General features: G+C 41.0%; 1 protein-coding gene across 1 annotated transcript in view; it reads left to right on the plus strand.

The window, feature by feature from the left end:
- The first annotated feature begins 1,641 nt into the window (after nt 1-1,641).
- The window catches only part of LOC135937016 (uncharacterized), a 123,752-nt gene continuing 107,227 nt past the window's right edge, over nt 1,642-18,166 (plus strand). The window contains exons 1-2 of the mRNA XM_065480085.1: nt 1,642-1,876; nt 15,455-15,489. The gene's annotated coding sequence lies outside the window, so the exon portion shown is untranslated. The remainder of the gene's footprint in view (nt 1,877-15,454; nt 15,490-18,166) is intronic.

Here is an 18,166-nt window from a genome sequence, read left to right on the forward strand (position 1 = left end):
AGCGACCATTTTGTGACGTCATCTGTGTCATGGCCGCTGAGTGTTCTTTCTTGGAGACTATTTGGTGTTAAACCATGGGAAACAAAAGAAAATCCAACAATTACAAAAACCATTTGCAAGCTTTAAAAATGTAAATTTTCAACAAACATACATTGTCCCTTCAGAATCCAAAATTAAGATGTAGGCAACCTGCACATCGCAATTGTTGCGCGCATTGCCTACAGTTTTGTTCACTCTCACTGTCTAAAAAAACAGAATATTGTATAAAATTTTCAAAATGTTCTCACATTTATAAACATAACGAATGAAACAAATAAAAAACAAAAACACAATTCTTCAATTTTTGGCCCGATTAAAAATCCTGCAAGTAGAAATTTACTTTTGCATTCTTTTTTATCAAGCTATTCCTTTTTTATTGCTTTTAAAACAAAAGTATCAACTTACAAACAAGTAGTGCTTCTCTGTAGAAATACGAGATTTGCCATCTAAATACAGATTCGGTTGCAGATTGCTAAGCAAATGAAAGCTTTCTCTTTGAGTAAGAGAAGAAGAGACGCGACGTCTTTGTGTTACAGCCTTGTTTATTGGTTCGCGTCAAAATGTTTGCCGACTGCTACTGCTCTACCTTCTCGCCCAAATAATGCAATTATGCAGATGTTGAGGTTGATAAGGAATAATTTCCTCATTGTTCCTCGCCAAATGTTCAATTTCACCCAAGTCTGTTGATACGTGTTACAAGTAAAAAACGGGTAAATTCTTACTCTCATTTAAGATAAATCAAACTAGATTTTCTGTAAAATTTAAAATACGATTTGATGTATTCTGATTAAGGGTGTTAAGGATTTCGTTCTAATTTGAATTAAATTTTGTTAAAAAATCCGTGGGTACTTCTAGTAATATTAAAGAAGCAAAGTCAAGCATCCCGGTTAGTTAAATTTCAACCCTTTCATCCCCCCCCAAAAAAAAATCACCTAGAACATCAAATTTGGTGAGAAGAAACAAAAGCACTCTTAATTTTTTAAATTGATGAGATACTGAGATCTCAAAGTCTTCCGGAATTGTCCCAAACAATCCGTAAAAATGATTTTTTGTCACATAATCCTTTTAAGATGAAATCTACTAGCAAAGATACCGTTAAACTTGCTTGACCTCGTCCAAATTTTGTCCTCCGACACTCAGTAAAAATAGGCCTGAAATTTTCAGGAGAATTTGCCCTTAATTTGCAATCTTAATCATCACCTTAACAAAGACAGCATTAGTTTTGTGTGATTTCAGATGCATCTCTTACAGTTTCAAACGACCTCTAATTGTAAGGGGCATTCTTGATTATGCTTTGGAGGGTTTAAAACTAATTCGGACTAAATTTACCCCTGCTTCGCCCTTTCTTCCCCTCAAAGACACCTTTCTCAAACATCCACCTGATCATTCACGACGAGTGCGCAAGGGGGCGCGTGGGGGCGCGTGCGGGGGCCTGGTCGGGCCGGGCGGAAAGGAAGTTGCGTGTGTGGTGTGTCTTGGAGACGCGCGCGCGGCGCCCGAGGGAGCTGCAGGCTGGTTTTGGTGCGCCTGCCTGCTGGAACGTCGGCCCCGCCAGCCAGGCAGGCAGCCGGCCGAGGCGAGGACCGCAGTGCTGCATCCACCTCGGTGAGGGTAGCAACCCGCGTCGGTGTCTCTCTCAGTCTCTATCTCTGTCTCTCTCTCTTACTCTCTCCCCGTCTGCGAATAGTCGAGTGTCCGCCAGCCCGCCTGTCGTTGTCGATTGTGCGCGCGCCAACACCTGCCTGCTTGACTTTCTCGCGTTTGTGACTAAAGGCGCAAACAAGTGTCTCTCTCGCACCTGCACCTCCGCAGAAACACAACAAGTTCGACCACTGCTGTGAGTACAATCTGAATCTTTTTTAGCTCCAAATTGAATTAAAAATTCTGAAAATTAGCCAAAGAATTTGACATTTTCCACTAACAAAGGGTAAAAATTAAGGAAGTCAAAAGTGACATTTTAAAATAAAAATAAAAAACATTTACAATATTTTTTGCTTTCAAAAATAAAATTAGCTCCTTCAGCTGACCTTGTCAACCTTTCTCATCTTATTTGTTTGCTCTGAGAAAAGATTCACAAATTTTATTATAATTTGTACCTCTCGAAAGTATTTTTTTTTCAAGACGACGAATAATTATGAAACAAAGTTTCATTTATGTTAGTAATGACAAAAAAAACTAATATATAATTAATAAATATCTGACATGGGAGTGTACTTTGTAATCCGGAGTTCAATTCGAATTTATGATTCGCTAGATCGACGCTTCCCTAATTTACAAGCCTTTAGACAAATTTAAAACCGCCAGAACTTCTAAAATAGTGGTTGGATTCAATAATCTTTACATTATATATCATTATTTATGGAATCTGTTTAGCGAAACGAATCGAATGATGCGCCATTTTTATACTTTCTGGAAAGGTTCGGCATTTCTACCAAAATTTCCAACAGTTAAGTGTTCTAGGAAAATCGCATGCAGGAAATGTAAAGGCTTTTTGTAGAGTTTCATTTTTTCCAAGTTTATAAGCTTTATTTTGGCAGTTTCTAAATGTTTTTAAGAGTAGCCTGACTTGCTGCGAAAAAACGAGGAAGTTTTTTGAAACGGCTTTTCCAAGAAATCAGGTTTAAAAAATCAAACCTTTAAGAAATCGCCAAATTTCCAGCTGTCATAGGCGCTGAAATACAAAGCCAAACTCTTACGCAATTTCCCAGTTTTTTTTTTTTAAAAAACAGGAGAAATAATTCCAAAGCAAATATATATAGAAGGATAATTGCCTCTCGCCTATATTCTTAATTTCAGCGTTAGTTACGGCCTTAACTCATACAACTTTTTCTATTCTACATTGAATTGCTGGGCAGTGAATGCTAGGGGCGAAGCGCAATTTGTCCATGAATAATCAAGCTGGCAAAAGTTAGAGTTTTCTATTCATCCTCATTTGCGCGAATGCTATTTAATTAAACCAGGCACAAAACAGTGTGAACGAGCAACTCTATGAATAATAATTTCGCTCGCCGGTGTGCAGAAAAGTTGGGCTAGGGCGCGTGCGTGCGTGCGCACTATTCGCAACCAAAATATTTTTTTATCAAGCGAAACTCTCGCATCATTCATTTTAATTCCATGGAACAGTCACCAAAAATGGAATCGCTGCAACTAGATAGATACACAGCAGAAAAAAGCAGCAGGGGCGTATTCCTCATCTAGTTTAATAAGCCTATTGAATCAATGTATCAGCTCAATTTGTTGATATAAAAACTTTTTATTGATGATTTTACTTTGGCACTGAATTCAGCTACTAAATAAACTAGCAATTCTACATTTTTTCTGTTGTGATTCTCAGTTAGCGCTATGAAGAGTTGAATTGTTTACCTTGAAATAATTTAGACGCATCTGATTTTCAAAGGTTGGTTTTAAAACTGTTTAAAATTAAAATTTTATTTCAACTTGGACACTTTTGAATGAAAATTCCAGGATAAGTCTAGTTTTTATTTAGTGTAAGTTCATTTTAGACTTTATTCAATCATTTATGCAATGGGAGCGTCCAGAGAGAATCGAGACTGCACTTCACACGCCACTGGCGAGCAACTGAGCTGTTTTAATAATAAAACATTCAAGCATATGTGAGCCCCTAGTTTTCCATTTCAGAGTACATGCAGATGCAAAGTGGCGAGAGCGAATAATAAATTGTGCATGGCGAGTACGCTGGCTTGGCCTTAGCCGCAAACAATGCCGCGCTGCTCGAGCCATGGCAAGCACCCACTACTTCCATACGCAGTACGTACAGTTTGGGATGAGTAATAATCGCTGGGAAGCGTTCTTCATTTGCGCCCGGCCGCAGTCTCCAGCTGCTCTCGAATTTTTAATCCAATCCTCTGCCCACACCAGTTCTTTTGTCTCAATTCTCGCCTTTTCCAACGTTTCTACTTCTTTCAGACCCAACGGCACCTGCCTCGAATTGCTTTCCAGCTTAAATTACAGAAGAGGCGTCGGTTAAATATTCTGAGTGCGCGCTGTTTGAATTTTTGGAATCAGTCTGATCCTATACAGTATAGCGCTGAACAAAGAGAGTGCGGCCATATTGTGACGTCATCAGTGTCATGGCCGCTGATGTTCAGGACACTCCCTGTTTGTTCTTCCTTGCCGATTGTTTGGTTTCAATTTTTTGCATTAGGCAACAAAGAGAAATCCAACAATGAACTTCAAAATTGACGCATGCAGTGACGACGTCACAAATTTGTTCAGCACTACTTGAATTCCGACGCCACTCTGATTTTCAGAATTGTTAGCTTCGCATATAAAAATCTTACTTTTTCAACAGAATGTCCTGGACAACGTTTGAACGTAATTTAGGCACAGCAAAAAGAAGTTTTAAATCAACTAGCTTGATGGCTATGAACTGAAAAAACGCTCTCCATTGCACGAGAACAGCTATCTTTGTGACAAAATAAAGCTTCCAACACCATCAAATCCCGATCCTAGCGAGTGTTACCCTGCAACAGTTCCCATGCAACACCAAAGAAAAATTAAAACGCTCACCTTTTGACGATAATTGACGGGATTGAATGCTAATTTCGGAATCTGTTGTGGAGGTCGGTTGAGCTATTTTGGTTGCTGGAAGCGCAAAGTTAACTCAAACTCAAAGGAAGCAGAGCCTCATCAAAGAGTGGTCGCGCACGGGCGGCCAAGGCTGTTCGCTCCATCAGCAAAAGGCCAATATATCGATAGTGGATTTGGCACGGGCAGAGGGTCGTTACGTTTTAAATTCGAGTTTAATGCCTTTTCGCGCGCGCTAACCTGTTCAGCAGATAAATCGTCAGCCAATTCATCGACGGCTAAACGCAATTAAAACTTAAACGCGCGCGCGGCGGGTTCGTGACATCAAATTTACTCGCTCCTCTTCTTCGGCAAACGCGCTTCTCTTGAGACGGCTTGTAAACAAATTTTCCGCCTCGTGTTCCTTGTCGAGCAGCGGCTGGAGCAAAACTTTTTCATTTCGTCAAAAAGTTGCCCACGCCCAATTGGCCCATTTTCCGCCAGCAAAGTGGCAAACCAGGTAAGCACTCGGCCATCCACAACCTTCTGCTTTAATGTGACAAATTCCCAGCAGAAACTTTGTGGACTCCATTGGGAAGGATTCTTAGAGCGGTCGTAAATCAGTAAAAACAATACGTATGCATGCAAGTTAAATCTCGTTTTCTCATTACATAATTATATGTATCATCTAATTTCTGAAAACTAACAGATACAAGTTAGACTTTAAAAATATATTTCATAAATTACATTCTTGGTTTGAATCTAAAAGAAAAGACGGGATGCTAATAGGGCGCAAATCCCGTATGCCATTTTCATTACTTTATACACATTCAAGCGAACAAATGGAGATGCTTTCAAAGTTTCAAAGAGAGAAGAGAGAGAGAGAGAGAGAGAGAGAGAGAGAGAGAGAGAGAGAGAGAGAGAGAGAGAGAGAGAGAGAGAGAGAGAGAGAAAATGAGACTGTCAGAGTAGCTGTGCAACATTTTTGCATCGCATTTTATCTCTGCGTGACACGGCGATTCAATTATCTCTCAAAGGCGCAGATAAGAGCCGAGTAAATAGGCATTTGAGCAAAGTTACACTCGTGCCGAGCGCGCGTTTCCACTGCTGCTCGTTTGAATAATTGAAAGGCAGCCTCAGAACAAAGAAGACTTTTGATTAATTAGCACAAATGTACTTTCAAATATGCGGCCCGGGCATTAAGAAATGTGGCGCTCAACTTAATCGTTCTCGCTGCGAGTTATTCAATTTGCGATAAATTAGCGCCGCAAACAAATAGTGGTGCGACAAGACGGCCCTCCCTATTTACCGCCACGTCAAACAAAGGCAAAGGCCGACAAAGGACGACCATAGCAAACTTCATCTACGCCCATTAATACATATCAGTGGCACCCGCACAGTTTACACAACAAGATAAACTTTCCCCCTGCTACAAAAGCGCCTTTTCGTCCGACGTTCACACCAAAATTATTTTCAACTAGGCTTACTTTAATATAATAAGAAATATTCCACTTTTAAACTAAAAATCACGATTTTGTGGGTTTTTAGAGTTTTGAACTCCTAATCTCGTGTTCTAACCACCAGAATTGCAAAAGTTACCCACCAATAGGCCACGCTCAAGGGTTTATTGCTTTTTGTGACACTAAAAATCGACAAAATCTTGTTATTCACTGCCAGGTTGATGCTGACGCTTCTTTTTTCAACTATTATTCCGATTTAAAAAAAAACCATTCCGAATCACACAAATTGGACGCCTGCTTTGTGAAAATGTAAAAATACGCGTGCTTTTGATACTCGCTAACCATTTCCCTTTTCAGAGAGCCCAGCTTCAAACGCAAATTTGACAAGACGAGAGCGAGAAATTGGAGCCAATCTTTTCCTGCGCCTTTTTAACGAGCCTCTGGAGCTGGTGCGTAGATGCCGCGTCTCATCAGCCGAAATCGGGACACGTGCAATCTGGCGGCGCCTAATGACGGACGAGACAGGCCGGTTTGATGAAAAAGCGAGTTAAACGGCAGACACGTGAATTACGGAGGCAATCTAGCGCCGAGTAATTACCAAAAATGTGTGTAAAGACGCCGCCGAGAGCTGAGAGGCAAGCGCGCACACGATGATGGAATTTTTAAATTGAGTCGATGGAGAGGAGAGCTCATGCAAATTATGCCATCAAATATTCACCAGGCCTGCAGGAACCCACCTTCCAAAAGCTGACCCGGCAGCATTCGCATTCGCACGCGCCGTGTCTGTTTGTTTTTCATTGTGCCAAGACGGGAGCTGCTGCGTAAAAGAGCTCAACAACAAATCGCTTCCTTTCAACGGAATTCCAAGCTGTCTCGAAATACACTCGTCATCATTTCAGGCAAAAACGGTACAATTTATTAGCTGCGCACCGTTTAAAATGAGATTTTTATTTTTGAACGCAGGTGCGGCAACCGGAATGCTCGGCAGCAATAAATCATAAGTTTGGAGAAGCAAACGAATATCACAATGTGCGTAAATCACTAGTTTCAGGTTTACATTCAACTGCTAAATATGTATAGATTGCTTCTGGAACTAGTAAATGTCATTGCATTTGGTCAACATTTGCGGTTTCTGAGCAGACACGTAAAAACCGTTACTTCGGCGGGTTTTTGTAACCTGATCGGCTGTTGACGTAGAGACGGCAGCAACACAAATTTGCAATAATTAATCTTGTTTTAATATCGTCCTTTCTGTAAAAAATTATTGGAATAGCCGTCATAACCGCAATGCAGACGCAACAAAATATTTTACAGCAGTCTGAATTTTGACTGACTTTGTGCTCCGTCGGCTGAGGAAAGCGCGGCTCTTCTTGGCCGAAAGCACGCGAGCGAGCGGTCGAGTGGGCTGGCGAGATTTATCGCGCGGAAAAGCAGCCCGCCGTCTGGTGCCTCCTCTGAATTAGGGGTTCGCACTCGCCTACCTTTTGGCTGCTCAAACAGATAATTAATGCGCTCTCGCACTTTGCACCGCTGCAGCACAATCTCGGGTTTCAACTTGTGGTTTATCTCGCCGCCTGAGTAGTGTAGTGTGACTAAATGTGACCGCCTCGCCCGCCGCACCGACTTCGGATCCGGCAAAAGCGGAGGAAAGCCCGAAAAGTGCCGTCAAAAGTGAGCAACTTGATCTTCACACTAGATTAGGTTTCTTGCAAATTATTAATGTTAAATACTTCACAAGTTAATTTGACTAAATAATGGGCAGGAACGCCAGCGATAGCAATTGTTTTAAATTGTATCAGATGGCCATTTTTTACCCCTTTGTTATTTGCGTTAGATTATGTTGTACAGTTAAAAGTTCTTGATCAAATGCCCTCTCAAAGTCAAGTTGCCGCACAAATGAAAATATCTGATGGTGAAGCCGTTCACGGCCATTGAGCACTAAAGCTCCTTTTCGATAATTCAATTTCACAGTGGTTGGTTTTGCGCGAAAAGCGGGTGATCCTTACTCTAGGCGGGCGGCTTGCTCGGCTAATTGCACTGAAGATGCAGGCGCACTGATTACTCTCTCGAGTTGTTTGCTGTTTTACCAGCTCTATCTTAGCTCTAATTGTGCAAATCGCGTGAATAACACATGCAGTACTAACTTGTTAGTACGCACTTTTCATTCAAGACAACATCATGGGTAATGACAATAGACAAAGCAAATAGCGCTGTACTTGCTGTCGTCGGCACTGCAGAGAATTTGCTTTAATGTTGTTTGATATATCCCTGAAAGGGAGAATTAGGCTCAAACCTGACCAATAAATCTGTTTCCAAACAGTAAAACTTGCACTGTGTGTGACCTGAGAACTATTCCAAACATTTGCAGTCACAGCACCGCAGAACAATTCGCAGTTTTCGGTGCAGCGAGCAGCCGAGAAATGACTTTTGTTTGCTTGAGCCGCGGTGCAGCGGCGCAAATAGTTTTATGAGCCTTGACTGAGGTGTCAGAGCGTTAGACAAGCCTTTTAAACCCAACTTGATGGTGCGGCCGTCGTTTGCACGATGGGAAATCCATAATGGCGAGCCAAAGGGTCGTTTTGTGCGTGCATTCGCTTGGCACCAGCCTCGGGACTTTTATAGCACCTCAGCAGAATAGATTGGCAGATGAGGCGTCGTTGAAACAAATTTCCTGTCAAAATTGGCACCTTTCCTTCCGACCGCCATGAGCCCCTTAATCGTCAAGTGCCAAAGCAGAGAGTACAGTAAAAATTGAACCTTTTTCTCTGCATGTACACCATTTTTTTAAGCATTTTACTTTCTATAATTTCTCTAAAAGCAGTAAATCGATCGTTTTTTTATTTCTCCAAAAGTCATAATATTATTCAAATAATGTAAAGTCAAGCAGGAGAAATTAGGCATTTGTAGTATTAGCCAACAACCCGCTGAAACTCGTGAATAAAATAGTAGCAAATAGTAATTTAGATGAAAATCTCAGTGTATAAACGTAAAATTGTATGATTTCCCCTCGCTTTATTTTTTTAATATTCCAGAAAACCACGCTCTATTTCAAAATTCCAGTGATTTACGTTCTCTTCAAGTGGTCACTGTTCACAGACGCATTATTCGATGCTAAAAATTGTAAAACTTTAAACAAATCCAGTCATTTCTCCAAAGGTTAACTCGTGGAAACCACTTAAATGCGGATAGCAAAGTACATTAAATGTTTACCGACAACAGACCGATGAAAAAGAGTTTAATTCAGATTTATTATGAGGAGAAAGGTTGAGAGAATGAAATTTGGACCGCAGCACCGCAGCAATTTTGCCAGTTTAGTCGAAACGAAGGCAAATTCGGTTAGCGTCGGCACCGCGTGTCCAATTTCGTTTTTTCCGCGCGCTTTGAACTGAGAGAAGTGCCGCAGCGAGTGGCAGTCGACATCATAAAAGTCATAAATCTGAGCGTGTTATTCTTTCATGCCGTGCCGTTCTATTATAAAGCCAAGGGCCATTTTTTGCCTCCGCTCGCTCGGACGCACGCCGCATGTACACGAGACTTTATTTTGCTTTTTGCACGGACGTGCCACGACTAAGGAATTTTTCGTGTCGTAAGTGTGTGTTTGGGCTGCGGCAAGAAGAAAAAAAAACAGCCTACCAGAAGTGGAGTGAAGGAAGAAGTTTCCTGCCGCCCAATTAATTGCGAGACACGAGCAATTCAAAGTTGCCTGTTAATTTTTTCGCGTGCGTCTGCGCCGGCAAGTTGCTCTACGCACCCCAAGTTGGCCCGGCCGGCCCCATTATTCGCGAGACAAAAGGTGCTTTCGGCGCGCGTGCGAGCGGCACAATTTAGGGATGAGGTAGGTGTTGCTGCAGGCTTTGTTCTATATCCTCTGTCTCAGATGTTCTTTTCTTGAAAAATACCCATGCGAAATGGAATCCGCACTCCGCAGGAAAGGTGAACAATGAAGAACACTTTATTTTTTATTGTGGATTTTGTAAAATAGAATAAAAACATTTAATATTCGGTTTGAACTGTTAAAGAGGATTGGGATTGATATCGCGAAATCCTGGAAAATCTTTGTTGTCAATGCATGAACTCATCCCTTAGGATTCAGTTGAAACCAAATTGACTTAATTGCACTCTCAATTTTTGAGAAAAGTAGTGGCTCCAAAGTTAACATGATTTTCAAATGGTGAGGACTCTCTCCTTATTTTAAATCCTATTTTATTTCACAACAAAGAGTTTCTCTAAAAGGTTTCATACGCTGTTGGACACATCTCGACGATAGGAATCGAAAAATGCCAAGAAAATGTGGTCAAGCGATCTAAATTTTGGAGAAAAGTTGAAAATTTTGAATTTTTACTGTAGCAAATTGTAGAACAAATTGCATCCATAATTCAAATATTTTCAACTGTCACCCTACATCGATCCACTTGAAATGGTATTTAAAAAATAATAAACTCGAAAACTGTGGTGTTTTTTCGCTACTATTCAACAGTTTTTGATACGCCAAAGGAATAGCTATAAATTTCTCTAGACCCACACGCCTCTATAATTTAAAAGTAAAAATTTAGGGAAATTTCAAACTGCCACATTTTCCTGTGAAGTAATCGGATTTCAATTAACTACTTTGGAATATACCCAGCGAGCCGAATCGAATGATGTGCATGTGGTGATTTTTCCAAAATTTCCAACAAAAAAGAAAAGAACTTGAACGGCTTGTCGTAAAGTTTTAATTTTTTCATAGAATCAACCCTTCTTTTGGCTATTTCACAAATTTTCTTAACAATTCTACTCAATTTTTAAAACGGACATACCGAGACATTTGGAACAGGACATTTTTTGCCACAATTTTTTAAATTTCCCTCTTAGCTACCATCCACGCAGGGCAGGACCAATTAATTGTAATCTCCTGCATGTATATATGTATACAAAATTAATTTCAAAAAGTTTTTAATGCAATTGAATAAAAATCCTCTGCAGAAGCAGTTTAGAAACTTTTGCTTCAATTTTTGCCTTGTTTTGTTTGCTCTCATTACGTTTAGTAAATAGAAGTTTTAGCAAAGTTAAACAACAACAGGCAGCAGGCACGAAAATCATTTTTGTATTCGCAGAAACAGGCACACGCACAAGCTTTGTTTTGAATGTCTTTTAGAAGAAAGCGTTTTGAGCTCTTAACAATGCAGCGTTTTGCTAAAAATAAAATAAGCACCTGCTCCTTACAAAATTAATGAGTTTTGAAAGATTTCAGCAGCAAGTAGACTGTTTCAGGAGCTGCAGTTATACTTAAACAACAGCGCTATAAAACAAAAGCGAGCTGAACATTTTGCGTCCCCAAGGAGGCAAATGATCGATCTTGCATCACACAACACGCACTTCAAAAGATCCCACGCACCGTAAAAAGAATTTAAGAAAAGTGCACCCCCATTAAAGTAATATAAGTATTCAGCAGTACGTCTTTGAACTGTTGCTTGACAATGAAAACTTAGTTTTTTCTTGGATACCATGAATTCCAGTTTCCTGGGAAGGCTGTTTCAAAAGTTGGACCGTTCGATCGGTTTTTTAATACTTTTTTTTTCATGCGACAGACGTGTTACCCTCGGACCCGCCTGGAAAAGCGCGTTAGGGCGAGTTGTAGGATATGAGGAAAGCACAAACACGCCGAACGAATTTACACAGAGCATGGCCATTTCAGCAACAGTTGACGCAGTGTGCGTAGGCATCGAGCGAGATGTGAGAGAGTTCAAAGAATTGGTGAAAAGGAGCAGCAGGCGTGCTGCTAAAGCGCGAGCCAACGCCAACTCTCGTCTCGTCTCGTGTCTGTGGTATGCTGCTGCTTTGCGAATTACGAATATAGTGGGTGTGTGCGGTGCACGGCAAACTCAGCCATATGAAAACGTGTCGTCTCCACGCGTTTGACGACAGCAGTCACTCAAATTTAATGTATGTATAGTGCTCGGCTCGGCTCGGCTCGCTCGCTCGCTCGCATGCAGGCTAACCGCGCTGCTCGTTTTCTCTCTACTTTCTACGGGCCACATTTGCTCTCCAGCTGCGACTGCCTCTGCGAGCTTTGCTTTCTTGTGCCTTCCTTCGTCTGATGTATTCCAACTCAACTATGCACGGTGAGAATTCTTTGATGTTTCAGATCGGCAAAATTAATCTAACATTTTCTCGCATGGAGAACGCAACCATTAAGCCGAAAAATATGGTGTTTTTTCGTTACAATGCGAGAGTGTTTGATAAAAGATGACAATTTTCCAAAAGGAATAGCTAAATCCACGCTTATTAAGGTCCAAACTACCACAATTTTTAGAAAGCAAGTCAGATTTAAAAAAAAAACACGACCTAATTTGGACTACTCAGCGAGATGAATGATATATATACGATTTTTATACATTTGGAAAAATTAACTAAAGTTTAGAACTGACGAACCAAATGCTCAAAAAGTCTTGCAAAAGGTAACAACGAACCACGAAAGTTTTTAAAAAATAGCTCCAAAAAGAATCAGATGAAAATACAAAAACGAAAAATTTCATTCATACTGTTTACCGACCCATTTTGTGTGCGTTAATTAAATTTGTGCCTGCCCTACTCGAAGCAAGGCAATTAAGATTATTATTTTCCGGCCTGCCAACCCCTTTGATGAACTAAATTCGGGTTGCGGCGAGCGAACCTGTTCCATGGACGGAGAAAGGACTATTTTTGCTTTTTACAAGGGAAGCCTCTTTTTACCTTGCCTCTTTTTGTCTTCGATTGAGGCAACAATGGACAGGCGGAGAAGTAATTCCGCTCGCAGCCGCCATTGCGCTATTTTGCTTTCTTCTCGGCAATCAGGAAAAGGCAGCCCTTTCGAGCAGCAGATCAACATCTCCCGACGCCCAAGAATTGAATTTTTTTTCCAAAGCAGCAGCAGCAGCAAGCTATGAAAAATGAAGAGCGGCATTTAGCGCGCGAGGAACAATTTAATAAATACACGCGCTCGCGAGATAGCCATCTCCCCTATTTTAGCACAATGGCCCAACGCAGAGCGGCGCATTAAAAGAAACTGTGCAGTCTTTTGTTCCTCTTTCTGCCCAGGGGCGTAACTCCCCACGCCTTCTCGCAACAACGGAAATCCGGCTTTGCAAACTAAATCAAATGCGTATCCTCAAAAGAAAATTCCAACCACTTGAATTAATCAGAAAATCAGTTTTTGGAGTGAGCGAAAAGAGAATCACTCAAAATTATGACTCACTGGATGCACGCCTCCTTATTTTAAAAGTCAAAATTTTTATAAATTTAAATTGAGTAGACTTATTTTAATAAATTCTACATGTTTAGAATCTACTCAGTGAAACAAATCGAATGATGTGCCAATTCCTTGCTTAGTGTTCTGGGAAAATAAAAAACATAAATTTGGTGGCTTGTAGAACCGTTTTTAATATTTCTAAGATACAGTTTTTGTAAAATCAAGCAATTTTATTTGCTTTATTTGGCTTGTGGGTCGTTTAACATGCTGGAAAATTCGAGTCAATTAAAAAAAACCTTTCTGGGAAATAGGGAAGGAGAACATGTTAAATGTTGCTCATTTTCCTAATCTGCTCTAGCACTGTATAGGTTTTAGTTGCCAGGCACGCCACTGCCATCTTTCTCTCCATTCTTCCAGCGCGCTTTATTTTGGGGCCATATCGCAGATAATTCCAAAATGCATGCGTATTTATGGGCCACTCATTTTTTCTCTATCTTGTCCAAACAGCAGTCCGTTTCTGTGACAGATATTTGGATTTGCAGCCGGCTGCAGAGGATTACATCATGTATATATTTGTCCTCGCAGCAATAATTCACTCGGAAGGCGAGTTCTCACACCATATTCTGTTTGCAGTGCCATGCGATACGCATGGCGTGATGGAGAGAAAAATACGGCATCCGAGAAAAAGACGGGGGAGTGGAATTCATTTTTCCTCCAGTCGCTCCCTTGGGCGGAGTTTCTACAATTATTTGCGTGAATAAATTTGAATACCAATGCGATAAACTGCATTTCTGTTCCTCTGGGTATTGATGCAATTCGCGCTCACACTTCACCACTCTGATTAAGTTTAAGACCGCTTTTTTATGTTCACCGGCTTATCAGGGGAGAAAATGGGAAATGGAAAAATTCTGCTCGTTTTGGGGCTCGAAAACAGAGTTTGCGAAAAATTCTTATTTTTACTTGTGATTCTGAGATAGGTTGGGATTTTAGACTATTTTCTCAACAAGTGGAAAGATGTTTTAAGGCTTCATTAAGATCGATTTTCTGACCAAAAATCCCGTTTTGAGCGCTTGTAAAATTTTATTTGGATAATTAGGATTCATGCTATGACATTATGGGCACATCAGGGTATTTTCTGAGCGCGCCGATGGCTTCCAAAGGGTGAAACTGGACATATTCTAAGAGCTATTGACTTGACCGTTCCAACAGTGTGCAAAACTTGCAGATCTAACCAATACAGAGCCCGCCAAGCGTCGTTAAAGTGGCTACCCATTAGGAATTACTTAGTAAGAGTTTTCGAGAGCTAAGCCTTGAGGATACAAATTAGTCGATCGTGCAATTTCGAATTTATCAAAATTCCCCTGAACTGAAATACCAGCCCGTTGGCTCGCATTGTTAAGGCACTCTCAGGAGTGTCAAAGCAATGGGAGGTATTTGAGCAGTTGGGAGATCTAATACTGGCTACCCAATGTCAGAGATGGCAAAAAGTGGTTAGTTTAGTGACTCGAATTGCTCAAATTGCTCAACGGGCTGGGAGGCGCACCGGCGCCGACTCGCTACTTGCTGGTTTGCACCTTTCCAGCATGCGTGATTTGGCTTCACGGGACGAATGTCTAGCGTTTCAAATAAAAAGTCCTCGGTGCGGAGGCAAGTGGCCCTTGAGTGGGCTGGGTCCCTGTGCGGCCTGGTGCGCCCATGTTATCCGTTCGCGGTGTTATTGGGACCCGGGTTTCAGCATTCGTGCTAGTGCAGTGCGCGCCCTTCCCGGTCCCCGGACAGGGATCAAAAAAGAGCAAAAAGAACTCAAAAACACTAATTTGTCAACCTTTTATTTTCTCGATTCTAAAAATTCATAGAACAGTCAAATACACTCAGGGTAAAATTGTATTCCATACATACAAAAATTAATTTAGATTTTCGAAATAGTAAGTAACTCAAATTTGAAGAATTCCAAAAATATCTCTTAAAGTTAACATTTTTTGACCATTTAAATTAGCATCTTTTGGAATACAGTTTCACTATCTCAATTTTTCCAGATTTTCCGGCAAAGTGGCATCGCATGTTTGGCCAAATTTTGTTATTTCGTCACCCTAAAAATATGCTCTAATAAATCAAATTAGGGTGTTTCACAAAACAAAAATAACAAATGTTTAATCTCTGGTAAAAAACGCTCCAATACATTTCCAATAGAAGATAATAATAAATTATTGTTTTTTTTCAGATTTGCAAGATTCTTCATTGTGCTCCAGGGTAACGGTGAGTAACTATTTATTTCCTCAAATATCAAAACGCAAAAGCATTTTTAGTGAAATGCGTCAAATGGGCAGAGTTACTGCAACTCAAAATTTCAGATCGGAACGAGTGCTGTTTAAAATGCTGAAAGTTGGCGTCAAAGCGCCATAAATCTCACTTCTCTCGCGGTCTAGATATCTTTAATGCAAACACACCGTTCGATCAGCGTGCGTAAATCGCGGCGGAAAGCCCCAAGCGACGCGTAAATCACCGCATAGAGCGATTCATTTTTTCCCCCGGAGCACCGGACAAAAGTGCGCGCTGCGCTGCGAGGAGATTGCATTTCACTCGTTCTCGTTTGCTAATAGCAGCGCGAAAATGGTTTATGGCTGCGTCAGCCGCCTATCTCGATCACGCCTTTTTGTCCACGGCCCATTGCAGCTGTGTAAATTAGAGCGTGCCGATCGCCAACCAGCTAGTGCTCGCTCGGATGGAAAATCCAAAGCTGCAGTCAACCTGCACGGCAAATTAATTGCCCCTCGCAAGTAGTGCATTTATGGAGCGAGAAAACACGGAAATACGCCAGTGCGAATGTACCCCTGTCGATATTAGAGACTTTTCTTTAGGAATTAGCAAAATAAATAGATTTTTCTCTTAGAACAGTGATGTTTTAAAGGGGCGGGACCTTAAAAGAAAATGCAACGCTGGGCATAAGGATAGCATTGTACAGTGTTTCAAGGTCAAGCTAAAAAAACAGTGCCGTGATCAGCCCCAAGCAAAATCGGCAAATAATCAGTTTTTAATCGTTTTTTTTTTGCCAAGTGTGCATATATCTCAGTGAAAGAGCCACGCTTCTTTCTTTTGATTTAAAATTAAAAATAATTGGCGTCCTCGAGTTAACCAAATGAATAAAAATTTTGCGGTGCAGCCAGTGCAGAAGGAACAGCCTAAATAAAATACAAATTGGACAGCAACCATGGGAGGAAGGCTTTTGAAATATCCTGAATTTTATAAAAGGAGGCGTGGCAATTTCCGCAAAGCACGGGGAAATCGTAAAATTGAACCTTTTTTGTAAGAATTTCTGCTGAGGTCCTAATTGAATTGTTCATTAAATTAATTATCGGAAATAAATATTTTTTAAATTCTTAATAGGTCATGGTGGCAACACGAAAATCAGTAATAATTGGTTTTGCACGCATCCGTAGCGAATTAGATGATTGATTTGTTGCATTTTTTTCTTATTGAATGTTTGAATAAATCATTGCAAGGTGAAATAAAAACTACACCCAATCGATTGATTATTTTGTGTGCCAATTTTACGAGTTTTTCCCATTCACTTAGGGCTTGCCAGAAATCATAAAAATAATGAACCACATCAAAGTCCTTTGAGGCCACATTGTGAGTGCTGGAAGGGGGTGCAAATCATCCCGTATAACTTTTACCTGAAACAAAAGGTATTAATTTGGCCGTGCAATGTTCAAATAAAATAGTGAACTTTCTACTCTAAAGTTAACTTTTTCATTGTGCTTGACGCATTAATACCGTTGCAGCGAAATGCAGATTCCGACGGAAGCAAGAAGACAAAACTTTGTCCATTTTCAGCGCGCGCAGATAAAACCGAAATGAAAAGAAACTGCGGCGTGTAATTGTTTTGTTCGCAAAGTTTGCCCATTCACGACGGCGCTGCATGGCTTTTTCCTTATTTTATTTAGCCATTCAGCGTACATTCAGTGTCTTCTTCTGCATCTTGACTCGATTATCATTCTGCGCCAAGTCGCTGCTCTCCGCTAACTCAGCTACGTCTAATTGAATTTACAGCTCACTCACGGACGCATTTTAATCAGGAAAAGAGACAGCGCGCCACACGTTTGAATATTTGCCGTCGCGGCCAACTTTTTACTGCCGCGTGAGCACAACAATTAAAACCACCGAGGCCGGGGAATACCGACCGGAAAATTAAGCCACGGGAACAGCGAGTTTCTCTCCGAGGGAAGAACGAAAACAAACTGAAGGTGAATATTTTGGGGTGTGAAAAGTTGAACAGTTTTTCCTTTCATTTCTATCAAATAGTTTTTTTTGTGGAAAGCAGTTTTTAGCTTTGAAAAAAAACTACAGGTACTCAGATTTGGATGAAATTTGCTGAAGGGGTTGCCCTAGTATTCCTATGTCGGATCCTTAAATTGTGGACCAAATTTCCTTTAATTGTCTTTCTTACAGGGGCTCAAAGTTTGCGGGGGTTTTTTCAGAGAAAAATAACATTTGCCTCAGATTGAAGTTGATTTTAGCCTCGGAAACATAAGTCGTCAACAAAAATAAAAAGGAAACCATTTGATTGGACCTGATCAGGAGCAGAGTGTGCTTGAATATTTTTTATTCTCTCATCGAGCCGTTTTCGACTTTTTTCCTTTCTCAAGAGAAGAGCCGAGGCGCAATTCAGCAGCTTTTCAGTTTGCAAAGTTGAAGCTCTTGCTAAATTACGTCGAGTTAACTCCAGCGACAAGTGAATCGGCGAAAATCGCGCCGCAATTACCTCGTTGAGCGAGAAAAAGCGTGCTGGCACGTCGATAGCTTCGCAGAAACGGCGGGCGGCTTCAATTGCCACTCGCATCGGGCCGACGTTGCTTGCCAAAAGTTTTGCCCACCGTGTGCGCAGATACAAAGACTGGATGGCCGCTCGGGCTAAGTCCAGGCTAATTGCACC

The sequence above is a fragment of the Cloeon dipterum genome, chromosome 1 (assembly GCF_949628265.1).
Source record: "Cloeon dipterum chromosome 1, ieCloDipt1.1, whole genome shotgun sequence".
NCBI lineage: Eukaryota > Metazoa > Arthropoda > Insecta > Ephemeroptera > Baetidae > Cloeon > Cloeon dipterum.